General features: G+C 41.6%; 1 long non-coding RNA gene across 1 annotated transcript in view; it reads right to left on the bottom strand.

The window, feature by feature from the left end:
• Positions 1 to 16,226, bottom strand: part of LOC119517704 — a 70,369-nt gene extending 54,143 nt beyond the window's left edge. The window contains exons 1-2 of the long non-coding RNA XR_005213607.1: positions 16,021 to 16,226; positions 4,711 to 4,821 (exon numbers count right to left, since the gene is read on the bottom strand). This is a non-coding gene — a long non-coding RNA (uncharacterized LOC119517704). The remainder of the gene's footprint in view (positions 1 to 4,710; positions 4,822 to 16,020) is intronic.
• Between the last annotated feature and the right edge of the window lie 8,739 nt (positions 16,227 to 24,965).

Here is a 24,965-nt window from a genome sequence, read left to right on the forward strand (position 1 = left end):
AAAGGTTGCCATTGGTGGGACTGAGACTTCTCAACTGCCATCAAGGGGAAGGCCAACAATGGGTGAGGAGTGAAGCCATTAAGAGATCTGCAATTGACAGATAAAAAGTGAGCATAAACTGGATCCAAACGAGTGAGGCTTGGAAAAGTCATATCAATTATCATGGGCCAGAAATAATAGACAGAACCTGCAGGTTAAGAGCCAGGGAAGTGCCAAACTGATGGGAGGTGAGGAGCAAAGGCAGGAGAGTGGAAGGAGCCCAGGGCTTCCGGGAACAGGGTCAGGACATCTGAAAAGCCTTCTTAGCAGGTGCTGCACATCGGACGGTGAATAGTCAGCCTGGTCAGAGGGCAAGGGGTCAGCCCCCACACTGCTATCAAAAGAGAAACAACTCAGTTGAGAAGGGGAGAGGAACAGATTACTCCAAACAGTCCTCAACTAGACTTTGCAGAGCAGAGACAGCCAGCAGCCATGCCTCCACTTCCAATGGAAAGCTGCCCAAGCTCCATCGAGTGCTTCTCTGAATACAGCCCAGAGAAACCATGGCTGCGGCTCTAACAAAGCCAGCCGTGCCCCAGATAAGCCTTTTATAAGGCCAGTTGCTCCATTTTGTTTCACATAATTTATTGCTCAGTACCTATCGATAATACAATTGTCAGCCCAGCAGACATTTTCCATTTTAATAGTTCGCATGAGATACCACATTATTGATCCTATGCCACTAAATAAAAAACTCATTTGTCAGGGGAACACGGAATGGCTTTTAATGGACACAGCCAAACACCTGCTACTACTTAGGGAAGAAAAATAACCATCCTGCCGCAAGGACATTTGGAAGCTGCGTCGACATGCCCTGTTTTAGGGATTAGCGGGTCTCTCACAAAAACAGGGGGTGCCTTCCCCTAAAGTCCCCAAGCTGACCTGACACCTACTATGCACCTGCATTTTCATTTTAGACACACTATCTTTTTTTTTTTTTTTGTAGATATTCTTCTTTAATACTATGGCAAAACTCAAAAAGTGATTTCTTGCAAATAGTTGCAGTGTGGAATCTGAAACCACATTAATTAACTTTTCAAACTCATTTATATTAAATTCAGTTGTACTGTCTTGGCCTTTGAATTGAACTTTTATACCTGCATGGGTTTTTTTTTTTTCAGTAATTTCCTTATTATGAAATATAACATACATACAAAAAGGTAATATCTTTAAAAGTACTATTTAACAAGTAGATCTATAGGAAATTTCCAAAGTTATTATGAGTTATAGTACCATAGATTCAGTTATTTCCTTATTGTGATATATAACATATATACAAAAAGGTGATAGCTTTCAAACTACAATTTAACAAGTAACTATAGAACAAATTTCAAAAGATGCTCTGGGTTACAGTTCCACCATTTCTGTTCTTTCCTTCTAGCTATTCTAATACCCTAACAACTAAGAAAACAAAAATTATATAAAGATTCAGTATTCCTAATCCATTGTTAAATTCCATCTAGTCTATTGCTACCTCTTCCTCTAGTTGAACCACTTTCCCGATCTCCAGGGATGTCTAGGCAGTGACTACCCTAACCTGTTCATGTTAAAAAGGCGTAGACACACTACATAATTAGTCTTCACCATGATCCTATAATGCAAATATTACTGCTACACTACATAAGATACCCTGGGAAGCTAAGCACAGAATACCCACACAAAATAGTTAATCCCATCATGGACATTTGTTTCTCACTTAGCAGAAGTCTGATGGTAGATGATTCCAGAGCCAGCTCTGCTGTTTACTGATTTTAGGGCTCTAGTCAGCATCTCTGCCATCCTTTTGGCTTTTCTCACAGGGTCACAAGACAGCCGCCAGGCAAGCAACCAACGATGGCTGCCATTTTCAGATGAGGGACTCTGAGGGAGCTTGAGCCGCTGAAGTGACTTGTCCAGTGTCCCACGACTAGGAAAGAGCAAAAAGGCTGGAATCCTTATCTGCTTGGTGTCAAGATGAGTTTTCTTGCCATGCAAGATGCCACTAATTTAGCAGATACACCATAAAAGGAAGAGCTGCCGTATCTCTTCTCTCCTCAGGAATTGCCTTCTCAATGAATTTGTGAGTGTTTCCCTCAGTCACTAATCAATTTTTAATGGCTTTATTGAGGTATAATTTTCATACAATAAAATGCAACTTATTTAAAGTAAAATTTGATAAGTTTTGACATATGGATACACTAGGGAATGGAAAACATCACCACATTCAACAAATGCAACATATCCATCCACTCCAAAAAGTTTCTTTGTGTCCTTTCATAATCCCACCTTCCCACCCCAACCACCAGCCCCAAGGCAATCATTGACCTACTCTCTGTCTCTCCGGGTTAGTTTGCATCTTCTAGAGTTTTATATAAATGGAGTCATGCAATATATGCTCTTCTTTGTCTGGCTCCTCTCATTCCAGATAATTATTTTGAGATTTCTTCATTCCTGTTTGTGCCTGCAACAACGGTTCATTCTTTTTGCTGCTCAGTAGTTCACCAAATGGATATGCTGCAGTTTGCTTCTCCACTCACCCGTTGATGGACACATGGGTTGTCTCCAACTTTTGCCTCTTACAAATAAAAGTACCTGAACACTCGTGTACAAGTAAGTTATTGAAGGAAAAAAATTTCTCTTCTCCCTGGTCTAGGATGGTTGGATCACATTGTGGGTATATGTTCAACGTTTGAAGAAACTGCCAAACTGTTTTCCAAAAGTTATCATTTTACATTCTCACCAGCAGGGGATGGCAACTCTAGCTCCTCTGCATCCTTGACTTGGTAAGATCAGTCTTTTCTATTTTAGCCATTCTAATAGGTGTGTAGTGATATCTCGCTGTGGTTATAATTTGCATTTCCTTAATGATCAATGATGTTGAACATCTTTTCATGTGTTTCTTTGCCCTTGTTGACCCTCTATTTTCCCCACTGATTTGAAACTCTTTCTTCTTCATTTACTAAATTGTTTCATGTGTTTGGATCTACGTCTGAACCTTCTACTCTGTTCCATTGACCTGCCTGACTATCTACATGCAAGCACCTGACTGTTTTTATTACTGAGGCTTTATAATTTGTTTACTATCTGTCTAATCCCACACACACTCTCTTTTTTAATTTTTTTTCAGTATATTCTTTTTTGTAAGGTTCCATTTGACCTTTTGTATCATTTTATCTACTTCCAAATTAGGAATCACTTAAAAATGCTACAGATTAACATACTCTACCCCATTCCTACTAAACAGGAATGCTCAAGGGAAGAGTCCAGACTTTTTTAACAAGTCTGCAAGGCTCCCGTCAGCTGGCCAACACATGGGAACCACTGACTTGGGTACGCTGACAGCCAAAATAGCCAAGTGGCATTGCAACTAACCTAGTGACAGCCCAGCAGGGACACTGTGGCATCCTATCATGGGGAGCGATGGGCTCTGGGAACTTACTCAAGACCGAACAACTGGTGACACTCAATGCACAGTTGACAAATGAATAGACAAAAGAATGAACCCAGAGAGAGAACTGACACTTCTCATGGGAAGGACCACCAGAAGAACCTGCTGGGAAACACTTGCCAATTCAGACACCACTGCAGAAAGACCTGCAGGGCAGACAGAAGTGAAAGAAGAAGTGGCCTTCACAGAAGGGGTGGTGTCGTTAGGAGATGGAAAGCCAAGAGGATCAAGAATGAGGCGAGCTGACAGAAGGGGAGATCCCAGCTATCAGTATGACAGCAGAGCCTAGAGATAATTCTCAAACCAATGTTCTTGTGCTTGCCTTGGTGATTTAGATCAATACCACAGCCTCAGGTTTGGGTGGAGAAGGGAAGGAAGAGTTAAAGGAGCTATGGAAAGTGAAGAGTCCCTACAAGGCCTAATTAACCACCTAATTGTGTATGTTGACATCTTTCCATCAACCATTTCACTGCTCCATTGGGGCACTCACATGGGGACGGAGGGCACCAGTGCCCCAGTTTGTTCCCTCTCATTAACACTAATCTTGTGGCTCACTGATTCCTCCCAGTTGGAGGCCCCATTAATTCCTACCAGCAAGGCCTTGATTCATCTGGGCACATAAGCTTGCAAAAGTAAGGTGTGGTCCAAGAAAGGTCTAATGGCCTGAGGGTTATTATGGTTTTGATCAGTGGATCTTAAAGGTGGTCTCTAGAGCTGCTATCAGAATTCCCAGGGAACTTGTTAACATGCAAATTCTGTTTCAGAGCAACTGAATCAGAAACTCTGGGAGTGGGACTCAGCAATGGGTGCTCTAACAAACCCTCCAGATGATTCTAATGCACACTCAAGTCTGAGAACCACTGGTCTTGAGATTTATGGTAAAAGCCTGTCCTTAAGTTCTCCCATGGATTCAGAAAATTCCTTATCCATGGCCAGTCCAACCAGATCTATCCTGTTGTGGGCTGGACAGATCCCATTGGCGAAGGCCACACCCCCGTGTTCTTGGTGTCCACGAAGGAAGCAGCCTGATGTGGGGCTGTGGGCATGAATAATGCCCCAAGCTGAGGAGTCTTTATTGTTCAAGTGGGGGTCAGGGGTTGGGGGAAGATCGGAGTCCCTGAAGCTCTGGCCAGAGAACCTCAGTGAGGGCTTCCTGGAATTGACCTGCCAGGACAGACCTTACTATTCTACCTCCAAGATGAGAAAAGCAAAACCAGAAGTCACAATGGACCATCAACACTCACCCCTTGCTGGAGTCCAGAGCTCCCAACAACCTGATCAGCAGATTAGGAGAGCTGAGCAGTCTTTGGGGAGCAGGTGCATCACCCATCATCCTTCAGTCTATACTTCTGCAGCTGAGAAAATTAATTGAAAAGGGCCATAGGCTACTTAGAAAGAGAGAGATGTACAGTATTTTACAGCTTATGAAGACACAATAAGAGCACACCTTCACTGAGACTTACTAGCTACCAAGTAGCATGACTCCCATGTTCTCTCCTGGTATCCTCACATCTCAACCCTGTGAGGTATGAACTATCATTATGCCCATTTGACAGAGAAAGTAACTGAAACACAGAACAATTAAAGAATTGGCCCAAAATCATACAAATAGAAAATGTTGAAATCAAAATTTGAACCAAAGTATCTTGAATATCAACTCTCCTGTCTCCCTCTTTTTTCCTTAAAGAAGAACTGCTTAGATACATTTATTTGAGTGAGTGTACATATATGTAAGGAGGGGTTTGTGGATCACATTTCTTTGCAATTAACCCTTTTTGTTGCCTCTCTATTACCTTGAGGTAAAGACTCCCCAAGGGAAGGTGAGGAGGCAATGAGACACTGCTACACTTTATCTGGAGCATGAATGGGGCTGGATCAGACTGGATAGACCAGATGACTCTTAAAGGGTTGGCCTACAAGTATGGTCTAGACTTGTTAGGGTGAGATGGGTAGGCAGCCTTTACACACAGAGCATGCAAAGCACAAGGACAAGCCCTGACAAAGAAGGACACCCTTCCCCTGTATTAAGTCATTTGAAGTATAATTACATTCAGCATGTTAACTAGAGAATAAAATGTTGACCCTGCATATGATTCTGGGCTCTTGACAGTGATGAAATGTTCAACCTGTGAGCAATTATTTAAATATTCAGCATTTTGCATGCATGACTGCATCAGCACAGTAATCAGAATCATGGGAACATGGGATTTTGGAATGAAAGGGATCTTAGAAGACATACAATTCAATCCCTTGATTTTTACACATGAGGAAATGAACACCCAAAGAGGTTCTGCTATTTTCCAAAGGTCTCTCTGGGAGAGAAACCCAAGTCCCCAGATTCCTAGCCTGGTATCATTTGAAAGAAAAGGCCTGGGAAAGCTGAACTCTTGCTGCAGAATCCCTGTTTGGGTTGATGCAATTGTCTCATATAATTGAATGCAAACACAGGTTTGCCAAAGAGATGCCCAAATCCCAAGGCACACAGCTATGCCTCTGGTCTCAAGAATTTACAATTAACCAAAGGTTGGAATCCACCAAAACAATAATACTTAATTTTTACAAAATCTTGGTTACCTGGAACATGTAACAAAAGATAAACAAATGAAAATGTTTAATGCCTTTTCATTTCACAAAAATCTATGTCTTCATACTTTCATAAATCATTCCTTCCCTTTTCTCTATATTTCTATTCTTGCAACTTCTGGTTTATGTGCATTAGATAGAATGCTGGTTGAACTTCTCCAGCTATAACCCTGACAAATTAGTAAAGGAAAAAGAAAGATGATCATTTCTCAATGCTTCTCCACTCATAAACACACAGAATTTTCATTGGAGGGGTTGTATGTATGTTCAAAAATTGACATGTGGATTTGCTAATTAAGTTAATCAAAATGAGAACCTTGGTTTACTTCAGCAGATGTGCATCGACTCTGCCTTAAAAGGCTCCACAAAGATAAACTGTGTTGTTCAGGGTGTGGTAAAATGGACCTGCTTGTATACTGCTACCAGAAGTAGAAGTTGGCATACCTACACCAAAGTACTAATATTGGAGTATTTAACAAAGAAGACCTTTTGGAAGAGGTGAGCTTTAAGCAAGGTCTCAAAAAAGGTTATGGGCTTAGAGGAGAGGGCAAGGGCAGAAGGTAAAAATGGAGGGAGGCAGAGCCCAAAGAAAGTTGGCTAGATGGAGACTGTTGGGGAGAAAGTGCAACAGCTAATCTGAAAGGAATTCTGTCATATCTATTTAGAATTAATCATAAACAATCATTCTTAAATAGTATGTTAAATTCCAGACATTACTTTCAATATGTGAGCACTTTTAATAACACTATTCAAATATGGCACATGCGCCTTGGAAGAGAAAGGTCTACTGTGGTTTCTGAGAATCAGAGCCACAGGGTCTGTGGGTCCTAGGCTGGTGGGATCTCTAACCAAGGGCAATAGCCCCAGGGAAGGTGGGAGGTGCCTCTCCAATGACTACCCAAGATGACCTGAAGCTCATAAACACAGAGTGTCCACAAATATCAACAGCAGCTGTGGCACCATAGAAGGGAGTCAACAGAGTGCAGTGGATAAGGGGTCAAGTTCAAACCCTAGCCTCACTGTTTATAGCTGTGTGACTTGGACAAGGCTCTCATCTTAGTCTGACTACAGATCCACACTCTTAACCTCCAAATATCACATTTTCCCTGCAGAATCAATTTCAATTTCTTAGCAAAATCTGGAATTTTGACCAGATCCTGCATGGGAAAATAATTCCTCTTCACCCTTGGAAATAGATTAAAAAGTGGAGCTAGCCTCAAGCATGGGACTTGCCCTTATGAAGCTCATTACCACAAAGGAGAGTCTAAAGTTGTATGTAATGGTGCCTAAGAGTCTCCCCCTGAGTACCTCTTTGTTGCTCAGATGTGGCCCTCTCTCTCTCTAACTGAGCCATCTCGACAGGTAAACTCACTGCCCTCCCCTCTACGTGGGACCCGACTCCCAGGGGTGTAAATCTCCCTGGCAACGCAGAGTATGACTCCCGGGGATGAATGTGGACCCAGCATCGTGGGACTGAGAGTATCTTCTTGACCAAAAGGGGGATGCAAAATGAGACGAAATAGTTTCAGTGGCTGAGAGATTCCAAATGGAGTCGAGAGGTCACTCTGGTGGACATTCTTATGCACTATATAGATAACACCTCTTAGGCTTTAATGTATTGGAATAGCTAGGAGTAAATACCTGAAACTACCAAACTTCAACCCAGCAGTCTGGACTCCTGAAGACAATTATATAATAATGTAGATTACAAGGGGTGACAGTGTGATTGTGAAGACCTTGTGGATCACACCCCCTTTATCTAGTGTATGGATGAGTGGAGGAATGGGGATAAAAACTAAAGGACAAATGGGGTGGGATGGGGGGATGATTTGGGTGTTTTTTTTTCACTTTTATTTTTTATTCTTGTTCTGGTTCTTTCTGATGTAAGGAAAATGTTCAGAGATAGATTGTGGTGATGAACGCATAACTATGTTATCATACTGTGGACAGTGGATTGTACATCATGGATGATTGTATGGTGTGTGAATGTATTTCAATAAAACTGAATTTAATTAAAAAAAAAAAAAAGTGGAGCTAGGTTCAGGTTTTATGCTCCAGAATATTGACTGATGGTCTATAGTAGTAAGTACAACAACCAAGAGTTGTATATCATACTGAAACATTCAAAGACCTCCCAAGAAAGAAACCTTTGGCATTTTTACAGATGAGGAAACTGAGGCCATATGTGTAAAGGAATATGCTTGGAGCTTTGGAGTTTACTAGGAGGTGTAAGAATCTATCCTTACCCTCAAGAAGTTTACAAGGGATTTGGGTGACAAATCAAGGCATAAGTGATCCAGCAAAGCTAAGGCAAGGAATGCCACAAAGAAGTAGGTAACAAAGACCACTGAGTGGGCCATTGGGGGCTGGAAAGGCTGAGAGGTGACAAAGACACTGATCAAAGATGACATTAAAGAGTAGGGGGCTATTGCATTAGTTGATGGACGATTGGATAGGGTTGGAGTAAGTGAAAGGAGAAAGAGAAGGACAAAAGAAGGAAGGAGTGACATTTAATCATTGACAATGCCAATCAATAGGCTAGCCAGTTTCCCATGAGTCATCTCACGTGAAACAACGATCTTAAGATGAATCTATGTTTATTTTGCGAAAACAATGGTTCAGAAAAATTGAGAAATTTTCCCTGGATCATGTGGTCCATGAAGGGTCAGAAACTCATTCTAGACTTGGTAGTCTCTAACCAAGCAGTCCAGTTTAGCTTTTCTGAAAGTTACGCCAACATGATGACTTGTATTAGAGCTTCTCATTTACCAAATCCTCTGTCTCTCTCACTCTTGCTCTTGCAGAATGTCCATCCCAGGTTCTAAATCTGTGTCTTGGGGAAGTGGGGAGGGTGGAGGTTTGCACCCAACCTGCAGAAACTGTTCAACTTTATCTTAAGAGTGATATCCTACTTCTCCACCTGTCAGGATCTTTGGGGATTATGAAGCTGTCAAATGATTGTCCATTTGTTCTCCCTCCTAGCTTTGTTGTGTTGTCACTCTTCTATATTTTCACTCAATTTAATGATGACTACATTAAACAGGACCAAAATAATTTGTATATAATCTTGCGAGGTAGATGGGGCAATTAATTATCATTTGAGAGACAGCATGAGGTCAGGTCAATGGGATCGAAACCAGCCTGATATCAGAATAACTTGAAAACATGTTAAAAATACAGATGCTGAGGCCTCACCCCAGAGATTCTGATCGGGAAGTTGTGAGATAACGATCTGGGTTTTTACTCAACGCCCTCAGGGAATCTGATACGGCAGTGCTGTGGAGCTTTGGAGTTTACTAGTGCGGAGCCTTGTTACTCAAAGTGTGGGCCATAGGACAGTAGCATTCGCATCACCTGAGAACAGGTGAGAAATACAGGATCTCAGGCCCTGCCCCCGACTTACTGAATCAGAATCTGCATTTTAAGAAGATCCACAGTAATTCAGGATCATGTTGAAATTTAGGAAGCCCTGACAAAGAGCTGTTGTTTTCAAACTTTGCTTCACATTACAATCACCTGGAGAGCTTCCAGATTTTCCAGGCATAGGACTTGGTCATGGGTATTTTTAAAAAAACTGACTAGGGTGAAGCTAACATGCAGCCAAGTTTGAGAACCAGTGGTTGTGGAAAGATGGGGGGAGGAGGGGATTAGTCAGTCAGGTTTGGAAACCTCCGGGTTAGGGGATTTGGCAGGAGTTATGAAATAGCCAGAGGCCAAGGGAAGACTCATCTGCTGGCATCCAAATTCAACACCTTTTCTTTTGTCCACCTGGTGGAACCAGCAGAAGCTGTGCAAGATTACATTTCTTGAGTTGGTCCTGCCTTACTGAGGCAAGTTTGATAAATTGAAAGAAGAGGACTGGAAAATTCGCACCATAACCACTCTTCCAGATTTCTGCATTTGTACGTCAGCATTGAAAATTTTATGATCTTTGAGTGGCTTTAAATTTGCTGGTGAGCTTTCACTTGCAAACCGTTTTGTATAAATGGGTCCTTACCCACGGAGAGCCCCTAAATGGCCTGTTCTCCTTATTCACACTTCCTGGCGGTGGTGAGTGTGCTCTGGCTCAACCGCCTTGACAACGTTTCTGTGACAGCTTCTCTTGTCCACACATAACCAAATCTAGAGAGACTGTCATTTGCTTTGACAAACTGATGGGCAGCAGTGTCAATCTTCCCGATCGGTGAGGAGCTGCAGTAACTGGCAAAATCTAAGGGTCACTATGAATCCGATCATTATTGTCGCCAGCTGCTGACAGCTGATAAAGCATCCCTTCGATGGTTCAAAGCCTACACATTTTTCACCTAAACTGACCTGAGAAATACATAAAGGCAACTGACACGCATGTGTATTTCACATGGGATATGACAGGACCTGCCAAGAGTTCTGAAGAGTCTTCCTGCTATCACTGATGAAGTGACCAGGACCCTCACTGCCCCTCCTCGCCTCTGGTTACCAAGTTACTTGCCGAGATCCACAATTTCCCTGATTCCCAGACTCCTGGGATATTCCATCTGAGAGGGCCCTTAGAGACCCTTTAACCCCACTCTGGAAAGGGAAAGTAACACCCAAGGACACTCAAGGATAGAGATCTTAGGGACAACAGGTACAATTAATAATAATCAGGGGCATAGTCTGCAGTTTCAGTCACATCACATCAACAATGTAGTCTAGTCAGTGATTCTCAACACTATCTGCTTGCTAGAATCCTCTAGGATCTTTTTTTAAAATAAATTTTTATTTTGAAATAACTTTAGGACAGTAGTTAACCTACAGGACAGTTGCAAAACACATACAGAGAATTCTAACAACTGCCACCCAGGTACCCACATACCCAGATACCACATCCACCAACTCTTAATATTTTGCCACATTTGCCATCTCATTCTATTATCCATCCATCCGTCCATCCATCCATCTATCCATCCATCTGTTTTCTAAACACATGAAGGTAGGTTGTATACATCATGGTCCTTGAACACTTAATACTCCCATATTCTTTTCAACTGCTTTTAAGAAGTATTGACGATTGGATCCAGCCACTGGAGATTATGATTTTATTGGTCTGGTGCAGGGTCTGACATTCAATATTTTTTAATAACTCCCCATGAGATTGAGTTGTGCAGCCAGGATTGAGAAGCCTCTGGAGCTGACTACCTGGGTTCAAACCTCAGCTCCACCACTTAATAGCTGTGCAACCTTGGGCAAGTTACTTAATTTTTCTGGGCTTCAGCTTCCTTTGTAAAACTGGGAGTGATGATAATACCTACCTCACAGGATTGTTACAAGGTTTAATGAGTTATTAGATACAAGGTGCCTGGCACATTACCAGATAAAGAATACATGATTAATAGATGCTAGCAACTCATATCATGTTCAGAAAAATGTAAAGAGACTCAGAGAGGAGACTTAACCAAATCCTGCAACGCTGAGTTTCTCTGCAGGGTCTTTTTTTCTGGTATGGGGTATGGAAGAGAGAAGTAAGGAGTAACTCTAAAGTTTTTGGTCTAAGAAACTGGAAGAATGTTTTGGTCTCCTTTACTTTGTTTTGCTGTTCAATCCTTGTAACATTCCTGTTATACAGTTGGAAAAATTGAGGCTCAGAGAGGTTAAATTACTCAAGGAGCTGCAAATCAAATATTCTACCCCTTGCGTGTCTTTCATGCTGAGTTCCCAGGTGGATTTGAGACTGGTTGTAAGAGAGGTGATGACTATGGGCAAGAAGAGGTGAAAGGAGGGACTCTCCAGGTGGATGGGGGCCATAGGAATCAGAGATTGACTCTACGGTCCTTTTGTGCCTTGAAAGTCTATGATTCTATAAAGGAGATAGTAGTGAACGGGGACAACACACAGACTGGCCCCGCTAGAGTAAAGGGGCCTCAACCAGACAGAAGCATGAGCTGGACTGGAGAAGGTGCTAATGGAGGGGCTGCAGTGCCAGCAGACATAGGAGTCTGGGTGGGATACTGTAGGGGAGCTAATGTGTATTTCTGTCAGAAACACTTATTAAATCCTGTTTAAATGTGAATACTAAATGATGCAGACTGCAAAAATCCCTAATGTGAGACATTGTATAGCACAAATGATCCAGTTTCTTCAACAAAATAAATTGCAAGAAAAACAAAAAGATGATGGGAGTACATGTAGATTAAAATGCCATATGATGGGTGGGCTTTGACTAGATCCTGATTCAAACAAACTAAAACACACACACACATAGACACACACACACACACATTTCAGAAATGATCTGGGAAATGTGGGTGCTGACTGGGTATTTGATAAACTAATAAATCCTTCTGTTGAGTACATTAAAGACTAGTAAGGAGATAGAAGGAGGGATGTCATATATATGAATTATTATAACACAGATTTAAGGAGCAATAAGAATTCCAGAGAGAAGCACATAAAACACCAGCAGTTCTGAGGAAGGAGTTAGCATCAGAACAAGAAAGAGGATGGCTCACATTGATTGAGCATCTTCTGAACTCAATCTGAGCCAAGCCCTGCCCCTGAAGCCTTTTATGAACAGTAGTGGCTTTCCAACTCTGCTTGGCATACCCTGGGGGGCTTCTCAGAGCTCTGCCCAGGTCACCTTGGTGGCAGATTTCCCACTACACAGTGGGACACCTGTTCTAACCAGAACCAGTTCACCTTCTTGTGTTGCCTTGGAAGTTGGCAGCCAGGGAAAATGCACAACTGAAAAGAAACTTGAAAACCTTGGTCTGTTTGTTTCCTGGTTATCTCCCCTCAACAAGCTGCTCCCAACTCTTTCAGATGAGAGAGTTTATCATTGACTTGCTCAAAACAGAAAAAAAGCCTGGTTCTGTGACCTGAGCTCAGGTCCCAGCTAACCGCAGCTCAGCTGAAAATCCCTGCAAGTCAAGTTACTCAAAGCCCATAAGACTAAAATAATGCACTATCTACTTGGCCTTATTAAAAAAAGGACAATGGCACAGATAAACTTGATTGCATTAAAATCTCATCATTAAAAATGGCAGTCATATATCTACATGGTAAATCTGATGATTACAAATTGTTTCTACTATTTATGGGGTCAGTGAGAAAGAATAATTCAGAGCCAAGAGGTACCACCAGGCATGTGTATCCTTATGTAGGAAGGGAGTCCTGGAATCTTGTCTCCAAATGGAAGAGATCTTATAAGGAAATTGGAATTTTGGAAACACCAATAGGCCATTCCAGGTTAGATCTGGCAAGGCAGGTGGGAGGCAGCAGAAGCTCTCACCATCACCCCCACCACCACCATGAGCCCCTACTTCAGAGACCCAGGGCCAAAGCCACCAAACAGCAAGCCCCTCTGTAACATATAGGATCTGCTCCCTTAGCCACCCATTGCTGGGCTGCTTTCCTACATCCACCCCCACCACCCTCTCTTCCTCTCTTTCTGTGTCCCTTAGAACACCACTTCCAACAGGCATTCCTCATACTTTAAAAGTTTCACTCACTAAGTTTATTCATCAGAAACTCAAATCCTTCCGAATGCTCCATTGCCAGCTAAGTCCCAACCCAGAAGCAATAGCCTCTTCAAGAACATCAACTAGATGTGTCCCCTTTGCTTATAAGGTTGACACCCCTTTTCAGCATGGATAGGTTGGGGTCATTGCTGACTAGATATCCATGATGATCAGGAAAGTGATTGAACTAGAAGAAGGGGCAGCAACAGACAAGATGGAATTTAACAGAGATTATGCATGCTGAATCTTTATATAATTTTCTTTTTCTTAGTTGGAATAGTTAGAAGGAAAGAATTGAAGTGGTGGAACTCCCACCCGTAGTATCCTTCGAAGTTTGTTTATAGCTACTTGTTGAATTGTAATTCGAAAGCTATACCTTTTTGTATATGTGTTATATTTCACAATAAGGAAATAACTGAAACTATGGTACTATAACTCATAATAACTTTGGAAATTTCCTATATATCCACTTGTTAAATAATACTTTGAAAGATATTACCCTTTTTGTATATATGTTATATTTTGTAATAAGGAAATAACTGAAACTGGAAAAAAAAAAAGGCTTTCCTCACAACACCAGTTCCCAAGATGTTTCTCCAAAATAAATATCTGTGATGGACTATGTCTGGGGAGAAGCTGCGTATAACACACCCCTTTTGTAAATCTGTATCACCTGTGAACTATATAAGGGGCACTCTGTCCAGTGCCCTTGGCTCTTCTGAAAATGACCTTCCCATTTTGCCCATTTGTGCCTGTGGTGGTTTGGAGCTATGTACCCCAGAAAAACATGTTCTTGACCTTAATCCTTTCCTGTGGATGTGAACCCTTGTAAATAGGAGTTTTTGATGAGGTTACTTCAGTGAAGGTGTGGCCCAACTGAATCAGGATGGGTCTTAATCTAATTACTGAAGGCCTTATAGGGAAGATCACTGAGTGAGAGAAAGAGAAAGCCAGATGGAGAGGCCAGAACCTGGAAGTCAACAGAACCTGGAAGGAAAGGAGAGGCCACGAGAGACAGCAAGGTGCATTGCCACGTAGCAGAAAAGCTGAGGACCAAAGATCACCAGCAGCCAGTCCCAGAATGCCACAGTCTTCTGGGAGAAAGTATCATCTTGATGCTGCTTTAATTTTGTACTTCTAGTTTTAAAACAATGAGCCTCAAATCCCCATTGTTTAAGCCAAGCCATTCCTGATATTTGCTTTAGCAGCCAGGACACCAAAACAGCAAGTTACTGAGGGAGCCGCCATTTTATTCAACGTAATAAGTGGCACTCCTGGTTACCACTGATTGGCCCATGAGTAAGCACCTGACTGAAGCTTGGCCAATCATGGTCTCTTCCCCAGACCCCACCTACTGGCCACGTTTGATTGGTCCAAGGAAGGATAATTGATTCTAATTAGGCCACAAAGAATGGTTTCCTGGGAATGTGGAAGGAAACTGAGAAAGTCCGTGTATTTCTAGTGGCTGAAGCTGTGGAATATAAAGCTCTGAATCTTGTAGTCACTACATTTCCCAGCGTGGCATCTGGTGAGGGGAGAGAGATCAGGATGAGGGAGAGAAGAAGACTGAAGCAGATGCACAGTAAGGAGCAGGGATGGAGACAGCATCTGGTAGCCTGTAAGTCCAGGTCTAAGCCCTTTTGGAAGCCCAGCTGTACTGTTGTTCTCAGGGGCTGTCCTTGTGATATATTTCTGTTTTCAGTTGGATTTGACTTTGGGTTTCCCCACTCACAACCAGTAGGTTCCAGAATAATTCACTGCACTTAAAAAAAAACAGCCAATTTAGCTTTAATGAACCCAATATTTCCAAACATTTTTGGCCACTGAACCCTTTTTCATATTCAGTAATTAACTGGTTGATTAAATTATTACCTTTTCTATCATCCCACCTCAGGATTTCTATGCCCTTCTACAAAATACACTTTGGGAAATGCTGTCTTAAAGAGAAAACAACTCCCCAAAACACAACACTGCCAAAAATGAGACATGCCTGGGAAAGTTTATTCATGGATGGGAACACAGAGAACAAAGTACTCTGTGGGCTGCTACTGGAAGCAGAAGAACTGGATGTTTTTTAATTATCTGGGAATACAATCACTTTCTCTCACTTAAGGGACCAGCTAATGGGAGCAAGATAAAATTCTGTTAGTTGTGAAGAGCTGAACGAGATAAATGTTTTCCATTCATCAGAAATGTGACTAGGGGCTGTGCACATCAATTTGCCTCCCAGCCTAAGATCCAAGAGGAGAATTCTGGCAGATCAGGGGCAGCCTATAGGGGAATAAAAGAGAATATGTACACTGATCAGCTCGCAAACACTGAACCTGGAAAAAAAAAATCTCTTTGCTCAAGGATGAGTATATACAGAAAAAAAAAGGAATCCAACACGGTCTATAAAAATATCATAACTATAATAATTAATAAACACAAATTTAAAAGCATAATAATTAACAAACCTGAAAACCTTTGCCTTAGATATACAGAGGGAACGCTTACCTGGGATGTGGACTGATCACAGAAAACAGAAGAAATGTGTAGACTGCATCTGTTTTGTGTTCTAAAATTTTTTTAAATTAAGAAAAGCTTCAAAAAGTAGGTCTTGAATGATGAAATGAAAAATCAGAAATGTAGGCTCAGATGAAAAAGGAGCTGGCAGAGATAAGAAGAGAGTGCAAGGCAGTTTTAAAAAAGCAGCAGAATTAAAATCCATGTTGGATGCACTAAAAAGTAAAAATCAACATGGGGAATGGAGATTATTAACTAGGTGAATTGAGTAAGACTGAGGGGAAGCGGGTGACAGGTACACAAAGATATGATGTTAAGAGAGAAGATGAAACACAGGAAGTTAACAATCCAATATCTAATCTTTAGGAATATTGTTAATCCAAAGAATATTCCAGAATAAATGAAGGAAAAACAAGAATCACTTATTTAGTAGGAGACAATTTTCCTGAGATTAAAAACAAATCTGAGCATCCAAATCAAAAAGACTCACTGTTTTAAGAGACCAAAATAGACATATTTTAGGGACATCTTTCAATATCAAAGTTGGAGAAAAATGCTACAAGAATCTAAGCCAAAAGTAAAATATAATGACACGTCACTTTAAAAAAGAATCAAAATTAAATAGACCCCAGTTTCTACCGATATAAACAGAGAATAAAATAAAGCAATGTTTGCAGAGTATGGAGGGGGATATCTGTGCCCCCAAAATTCTTGGCCGAACCCAAATGCTGAAAACTTTAACCAAAGTTATAATCCTGAAACCTAACATGAATCAAAAGTAAGGACTCAAGAGCAGAGAAGTATAAAAGCAAGCTTTGACACTGTTAACCAGAGAATCATCTAACTAATTGGCATAAATGGTAACTAAATAAATGCCCAAGTCAACAGGGATCCCTGAAAGTCAGGATACAAATTGTAAAAAAAAAAAAGTCAATATTAATAAAAACATGTATCTTGTAATGTGCGTGAATTATATTGGTATGGCCTATAAAGGTAAGCAGGGGAGGGCAAAAATTCATGATGAACTATTCCTCATTTCAAAAAGAGGAGTCAAAAGTTATTGCACTGGTGATGAATGCACAACTGTATGATGATACTGTGAACAATTGGTTGTACACCGTGCATGATTGTATGGTATGTGAATATATCTCTATAAAAATTCAGGGAAAAACATAAACAGAGGGATACAAGTGCTGGAGGAAACATGGAGAAAGGGATGTACCTGTTCACTGTTGGTGGGAAAGTAGAATGGTATAGCCTACCTGGAGAACACTGTGGTGGTTCCACAAGAAGCTGAGTATGTGGGGACCATAAGGTCCTGCAACCTCATTATGGGTTATGTACTTGGAAGATCTGAGAGCAGGGACATGAATGGACATTTGCACACTGGTGTTTCTGGCGGCAGTATTCATGATTTGCAAGAGATGGAGGTGGCCTAAGGGCATGTCAACTGATGAACTGAATGGTGAACTGTGGTGTATGCATACAATAGAATATTGAGCAGCTTCACGAAGGAATGAAGTAGTGAGACACGCAACTAGATGAATGGATCTGGAGGACAGCATTTTGAGTGAAGTACACCTGAAATGAAAAGACAAACATTATGCTTCATTGAAATGGGCTAACTATAATGTGTAAACTCTGAGAATTAAATCTTAGAGCACAGCTTATCAGGAGAAGGCTTATTGTAATGGTCCCTAGATTGTAAGCTCTTACTGCAGTTACATCTATTCCTGAGTTATAATGGCTATCTCTAAAACTTTGAGATGCCAAGCTCTTTGTGTATAACCAGGTCCGTCTATGGAACTCTAGGTATCTGTGTGACTCCTGAGACTCAGAGCTAGAACTCGGCAGCTATGAATGTCAGTATTACCTCATACAGCAGCTGTTGAAAAAATGCTGAAAAACAGCTCAGACTTCAATTAGAGATACGAATGAAGTAGATCTGGTTAGGATTAAGGCAAACCAGGTCAAAGGGTAAAGGACAATATTGACTGTATTTTAACACTTCAACTTCTGTGAGAGACCCATGAAAGAGATGTTTATTTGGTGCAGGATCTATATTCTGAAGCTAGGTAGAAACTGATCTGTGATGAACCAGAAAGCCAGCACTAGGTTTTGAATTAAGCAAAAACCCATCTCAAGCGATTCTCATCTGCTCTGTGACTGATCTTGCTGGGGGCGGGGGGGGGGGGAGAAAAAAGACCCAGGCACATGATATTTAAACTCATGATTCAAAGCAATCACAACTACCAACACCTCCAGTTTGAATCTGATGCAACGAAATCATGCTTGAGGTTTACTGCATCCTGGAATCACAAGCAAGCACTGCCCAGGCTGACTCTTCTGTTCAAAAATAGAAAACTAGGGGGAACTAAGATGGTGGCTAGCTGAGACAGGGCGAAAAAAATGCCTCCATGAAAAACACTAACTAAAAGCCAGAAAGTGACCTAGAGTACCGGTTACAGTGATGCACCAACTGGATGAGGGCTCCTAGCTCCAGAGGGGCCGTATACTTGGTGAAAATGGGAGTCGGCATTCTGAAATGAGTGAGTAAGCTGGCTGGAAGACCTGCAGCCGTGCAGCAGGCTGGGGAAGCCAGGGTTCAGCATATGGAGACCAGCTGGCTGTTTTTAAAAAAAAAAAAAGAAGCGGCTCCAGTAGCAATTGTGGGAACCACGCAGAAAAACACAGCAAGAGGGGGCTGGGCTGGCCTCTCGGTGTCTGGCCAGGAAGATAGCCCACAGCAGACACCCTTGGGTCCGGGGGAATGGAGGGGAGAGCCGGAAGCAGAAGGAAACCCTGCGGCTTGCAGCTAGCCCCCGGAGGGCTGGATAAACTCCTGCCCGGGGCCATGCCCACAGCCCAAAGCCCCGCCAGTTGTCCCGGAGCTGGGAAGGAGGAACAGTGCGAGGAGGAGGGGGCTGAGATGCCCCACTCGGCCATTTTTGCTTCGGGCTGAGAGTGCGCCGCCGCACGGCCCGGTGGCCCGGGGCTTCCCTTGTGGGATGGCGTGCACTGATGACGTAGCACAGCCTTCCCTTCGCTGAGCTACTGGAGGAGCATGGCTGGGAGGGGGGATCCGCTCGGAGAACCCAGGGATGCTACGCCAAGTCCAGTGATTTATGGATCAGCGAGAGAGAGAGGCTGGGGCTGAACTGAAATGAAGGCTTAGACTTTTGCGGTGGCCTTGAATCTCCAGGATCCTGGGGGATTTGAACATTAGAACTGCCCTTCCTCCCTGGCTATCCGTACACACGCCCCACATTCAGGGCAGACAGCTCCAGCAACACACCCAAACTGAGTTCTCCAACTGAACCCACAAGAATCATTTCCCCACACAAAGTGGAAAAAAGGTTGAGAACTGACTCGAGGGATATAGGTGACTCACAGACGCCATCTGCTGGTTAGTTATAGAAAGTGTACGTCACCAAACTGTGTTCCTGAAAAATTAGATCGATATGCCTTTTTCTTTACAACTTGAAAGAGCCCTATCAAGCAAAACAAATGCCAAGAGGCCAAAAACAACAGAAAATCTTAATGCATATGATAAAACCAGAAGATATGGAGAATCCAACTCCAAACACACAAACCAAAATATCGGAAGATACAGTATACCTCGCAAAATTAATCAAAGATCTACAATCAAGGAACGAAAACATGGCAAAGGATTTAAAGGACATCAAGAAGACCATGACCCAGGATATAAGCGACATAAAGAAGACCCTAGAAGAGCATAAAGAAGACATAGCAAGAGTAAATAAAAAAATAGAAGATCTTATGGAAATAAAAGAAACTGTTGGCCAAATTAAAAAGACTCTGGATATTCACAATACAAGACTAGAGAAAGCCAGACAACATCTCAGTGTCCTAGAAGCCCAAAGGACAGAAAATGAAAGAACAAAAGAAAGAATGGAGAAAAAAGTCAAAAAAATCGAAATGGATCTCAGGGATACGATAGATAAAATAAAACGTCCAAACTTAAGACTCATTGGTGTTCCAGAAGGGGAAGAGAAGGGTAAAGGTCTAGAAAGAGTATTCAAAGAAATTGTTGGGGAAAACTTCCCAAACCTTCTACACAATATAAATACACAAAGCATAAATGCCCAGCGAACTCCAAATAGAATAAATCCAAATAAACCCACTCCAAGACATATTCTGATCAGACTGTCAAACACTGAAGAGAAGGAGCAAGTTCTGAAAGCAGAAGAGAAAAGCAATTCACCACACACAAAGGAAACAACATAAGACTAAGTAGTGACTACTCAGCAGCAACCATGGAGGCGAGAAGGCAGTGTCATGACATATTTAAAACTCTGAGAGAGAAAAATTTCCAACCAAGAATACTTTATCCAGCAAAACTCTCCTTCAAATTTGAGGGAGAGCTTAAATTTTTCACAGACAAACAAATGCTGAGAGACTTTGCCAATGAAAGACCTGCCCTACTTCAGATTCTGAGGGGAGCCCTGCTGGAGGAAAGACAGGGAAAGGAGAAAGAGACATAGAGAATTTTAACAGACATATATAGTACCTTACATCCCAAATCACCAGGACACTCACTTTTCTCTAGTGATCACAGATCTTTCTCGAGAAGGGACCATAAGCTGGGACATAAAACAAGCCTCAAGAAATTAAAAAAAAAAAGCATTGAATATACTCAAAGCACATTCTCCAGCCACACTGGAATACAAATAGAAGTCAATAATTTTTGAACTGCAATTCCACTAGTCACTTCCTACATGATATAAAATACACAAACTCTAAGGACAAATCAGTGGTTTTGAATTCAATGTAAAATATGTAATTTTAGACAACTATATAAAGGTGGGGGAATGAAGGAGTATAGGAACATAGTTTATGTGTCCTATTGAAGTGAAGGTGGTATCAAAGAAAAACAAGATTGATATGGATTTAAGAGGTTAATTTTAAGCCCCACAGTAAACACAAAGAAATTATCAGAGAATATAACCATAAAGATGAAAAGTAGAGTTTGGGTTAAGAGAAATGGGGGAAGGGGCAATGGGGAGTTAAGAAATGAGTGTAGGGTTGCTGTTTGGGGTGAAGGGAAATCTCTAGTAATGGATGGTGGGAAAGAGCATTACAACATTCTAAACGTGATTAATCCCACTAATGAAAGGCTAGGGAGGGAATGGAATGGGAAGATTTAGGCTGTATATGTTTCCACAACTGAAAAAAAAAAATGACAGTTTAGATGACAATTGAATGCTAAGGATGAACTTGAATGGGACAGGAGGATAGAGGACAGGTGGCTCAAAGGGACACAGTTGAGACATAAGGAAAGGGAAATATAGAATGTGAGCTTTTTATCATTGTTGAATCTATTGTACTTCTTAGCTGCGCTTAATGGGATTGCATGAAAGAATGTTCTTATTCATGGGAAGTGTATACGTGAATTATAGTGAATGCTCAAGGATGTGTGCAGCTAACTCTCATATGTTCAGACGACAGAGCAATAGATGATGGATGATAGGGAGGGAGGGAGGGAGCGAGGGAAAGAAATAGCAATGTGACAGCAAGTTAAAGTTGGTGGATTGAGCTACCGGGGGAGGGGGGGTCAGGGTATGATGGAATTCCGTGTATGGGGCTAGTATTGTTTTTGCAACTGTTCATATAACTTTGAATTTATTTCAAAATTAAAAAAATGGATATTTAAAAAAAATAGAAAACTGAACAGACATACGAGCTTCAGCTTTCAGAAGGAGAAGAAATCAGGGCAGCAATGGCACTGGCCTCCAACAGCAATCTGTCACCATAGCTCAGAGTCCGGGAGACTCCAGAATCTATCCTGCATCCTGCAGAGTGAGGCCAGCCTCAGGCTCCAGGGCACAGGGCTCATGGGCTTTTGGGGGGCTTATGAGGGAGGCACCCCCTACAGTGGGCTGGGGACATTTCCACAGGACCAAAGTCTGAGTAGCAGTGCCCAGGGGCCCAACCACCACCAAGAGGAGCCACATGCTGCCCAGCCATCTTCGCTGCCTGATGACCTTGCCAGACGGTGCACATAGCCACTCCTTGACATTTCCTTGCAACTTGATCACATTTCTTCAAGCAAATAGCAAATATACACATTTATTTTTCTCCTTTTGAATAGACAGGTGTACTCGTTAAAAGTCATGCCCAAGAAAACATAGTTCATAAGGCAAAAAAATGAAATGTAAATGACAGAATGCATTGAATAATATTTTAAAAGTAAAACCAAATGTATTAGTTACAACAATAAGCAAAAATGGGTTAAATTTTTCAATTAGAAAAATACAGATCCAGTTTAATTAGCATCATTTTAAGGGAACCCAAGGGCTTAAGAGTGTGCCTTTTAATGAACCTCTGTTCTATCTTTTCTCTCCAGATTATATTATATTCCAGAATACATATTTCCAAATTATATAAAGTTTCATAATTATCTATTTTTATAGTTTACTTATTTCTTATTTTTATCATATATCAGAGACATAAATGCATGTATAAAACAGCCATGATAGGCATCTTTTAAAGATCTTATAAACTACCAGGTAACCATAACCAGATAAAAAATATACATTGCCAGTATTTATTAATGAACAATTTATAAGCATTCAGATATCAAAAAGAAAGAGGCAACTTGTATGCAATGTATATAAATAAAACACTTTAAATACTCAGCAATTGTCTAGTCATCAACCATCCTAATAGTTGCTGAGTTTTTCCCTAATCTCCAACCACTGAAGTTCTTTCTCTGGGTCCCCAGTGGCTTGAAGGCAGATGATTTCACATCCCAGGTTTTCAACATCACACCACTCTGGTTACCAGGATCCATAAGGCTCTTTTCCCTGAAGTATGGAAATTGGAAGGAATGTTCTAATTTAGTAACCCTACCCACTCGCCTAGGGGTAAAACAGTCAAGCAACTTAGTTGGGGTAGAGATATACAGTGGTATGTCTTCTTCTCCAAATTTTGGTTGAGTTGACAGTACCAAACTGGATTGTCCCCTCTTGGTCTGTCAGCTGCCTGTCTTCTAGTATGCAAACTTAGCACATAGCTCTTAAGCTATATGTCAAACCATCTGTATGAATCTATTGAAACTGGAGGTTTCTTGGGGGGAAAAATGTGTACCTCATTTTGGTTGAGCTTTTTAAGAAAAATATATTCATAAATATTTCAGTTGAAAGGCTGGGAAAAAAAAATGAAAGAATTAAGGGGACAAATGGTTGTTGTCCTTGGAACGCTGAGTTGTCAGTGGGATTCCTGGCATCAGAAAGTGAGAAAATGTAGACAAAACACCATGCGGTGTGCAAACATGCTTGTCAAATTCACAGAGCCAAATAAAGCTATTCCTGCAGTTTATCTGCCCCAAGTGGATTAGATACTAGCAGAGATCTGAAGATTTTGTTGAGTTTACAATTTTCATTGTTGAATTTGAAAAAAGGAGAAACATGGGGAAAATAAAATGGAGAAAGAGGAGGTCAGAGCTGGAAAGGAGCTTGGAGATTTAGTCCATCCTTCCCATTTGAGATGATAATGAAGCCTAGATAGGTAATGTTACTTATTCAAAGTCCTTTAAAAACAAAACTCATATGGATTTGATTAATAACAGACATTGGAAAGGGGAAATGGAGAAATGGACCAAAGTCAAATCTCTCCCCAATTGCATTGTGAACCACAGTGGTCAGGGGTGAAATACAGATGGGGGAAGGTTTCTTCCAAAACATATCTCCTCCATCATCTGCCACTGATCTAGTCTCTTATCAATTTTAAACTTTTGTTTTAGTCATTATTACTGCATGACAACCCACCCCAAGACATAGAGGCTTAATATAACAATCATTTATTTTGCTCATGGACCTGCAATTTGGGCAGGACTCGGTGGGGACGGCTCAACTCTGTGGCCTCCACTGGTAAGCGTCGGCAGCCAGGGACTGTCAAGGCTCATTGGCTCACATGATTGGTGTTGGATGGTGGCTGTCACTAGGACCTCCAGCTGAGTCTGCTGTCCTGGGCTTGCTGCATGGTGACTGACCTCCAAGAATGAATGTCCCAAGAGGACCAGGAGGGTGCTGGATCACTTTTTATGACATCAGAATTTACATAGTGTCACTTCTTCATGTCACAGGTCACCCAGATTCATCTGGGGAGGATACAGACCCACCCCTCAATGAGAGGAGTGTCAACGTTATATCGCTACAAGCACTTGTGGGATGGGAGATTTTACTGATGGCATCTTGGAAAATACAATTTGTCACAACGTGAGACAGGGATACACACCTGAGGGTTGTGTGGGAAGAGGAGCCTATCCATTTTTTAGGCTATTTGGAGTATCAAATGAGGGGCTGGAGAAGAAAGAGTTTGAAAGAACATAATCGGTGTTATAATTTCATATTCAGAAAATACAAAAATGTTTTCACAAGACAGACTTAAGTGAAAAAAAATTTTTTTAAGGTTTTCTTGACCGGCAGGAATATTCAGACCATATTACTATAATTCTCACCCAGACTGTAGGTGTTCACAGTAGGGGGAAAGCCTCTTGAGGGAGCCATATTGTTTTAGTTTCTGGCTGCTAATACAACACCATACAATGGGTTCACTTAAACAATGGGAATTTATAGGTTTATGGTTTTGAGGTAAGGAAAACTCCAAAATTGAGCCATCAGCAAGGCAATGCTTTCTCCCCAAAGATTGTGGCACTCAGGAGCTGACTGCTGGAGATCCTCGGCCCTTGGCTTTTACATCACATGGCAATGCAAATAGCGGCATCTTCTCCTTTCTCTCCCGAATTCCATTGCCTTCGGCTTCTGGGTGCTCCCCGTGGCTTCTCTCTCCATCCACTTATGAAGGACTCCAGTAATCCAGAGTGAAGCCCAACCTGATGCAGTGGGGCCACACCTTAACTGAAGTAACACCTTGAAGAAATCTGATTTACAGTTGGTCCACATCCACCAGAT

Source organism: Choloepus didactylus, chromosome 21, assembly GCF_015220235.1.
Source record: "Choloepus didactylus isolate mChoDid1 chromosome 21, mChoDid1.pri, whole genome shotgun sequence".
NCBI lineage: Eukaryota > Metazoa > Chordata > Mammalia > Pilosa > Megalonychidae > Choloepus > Choloepus didactylus.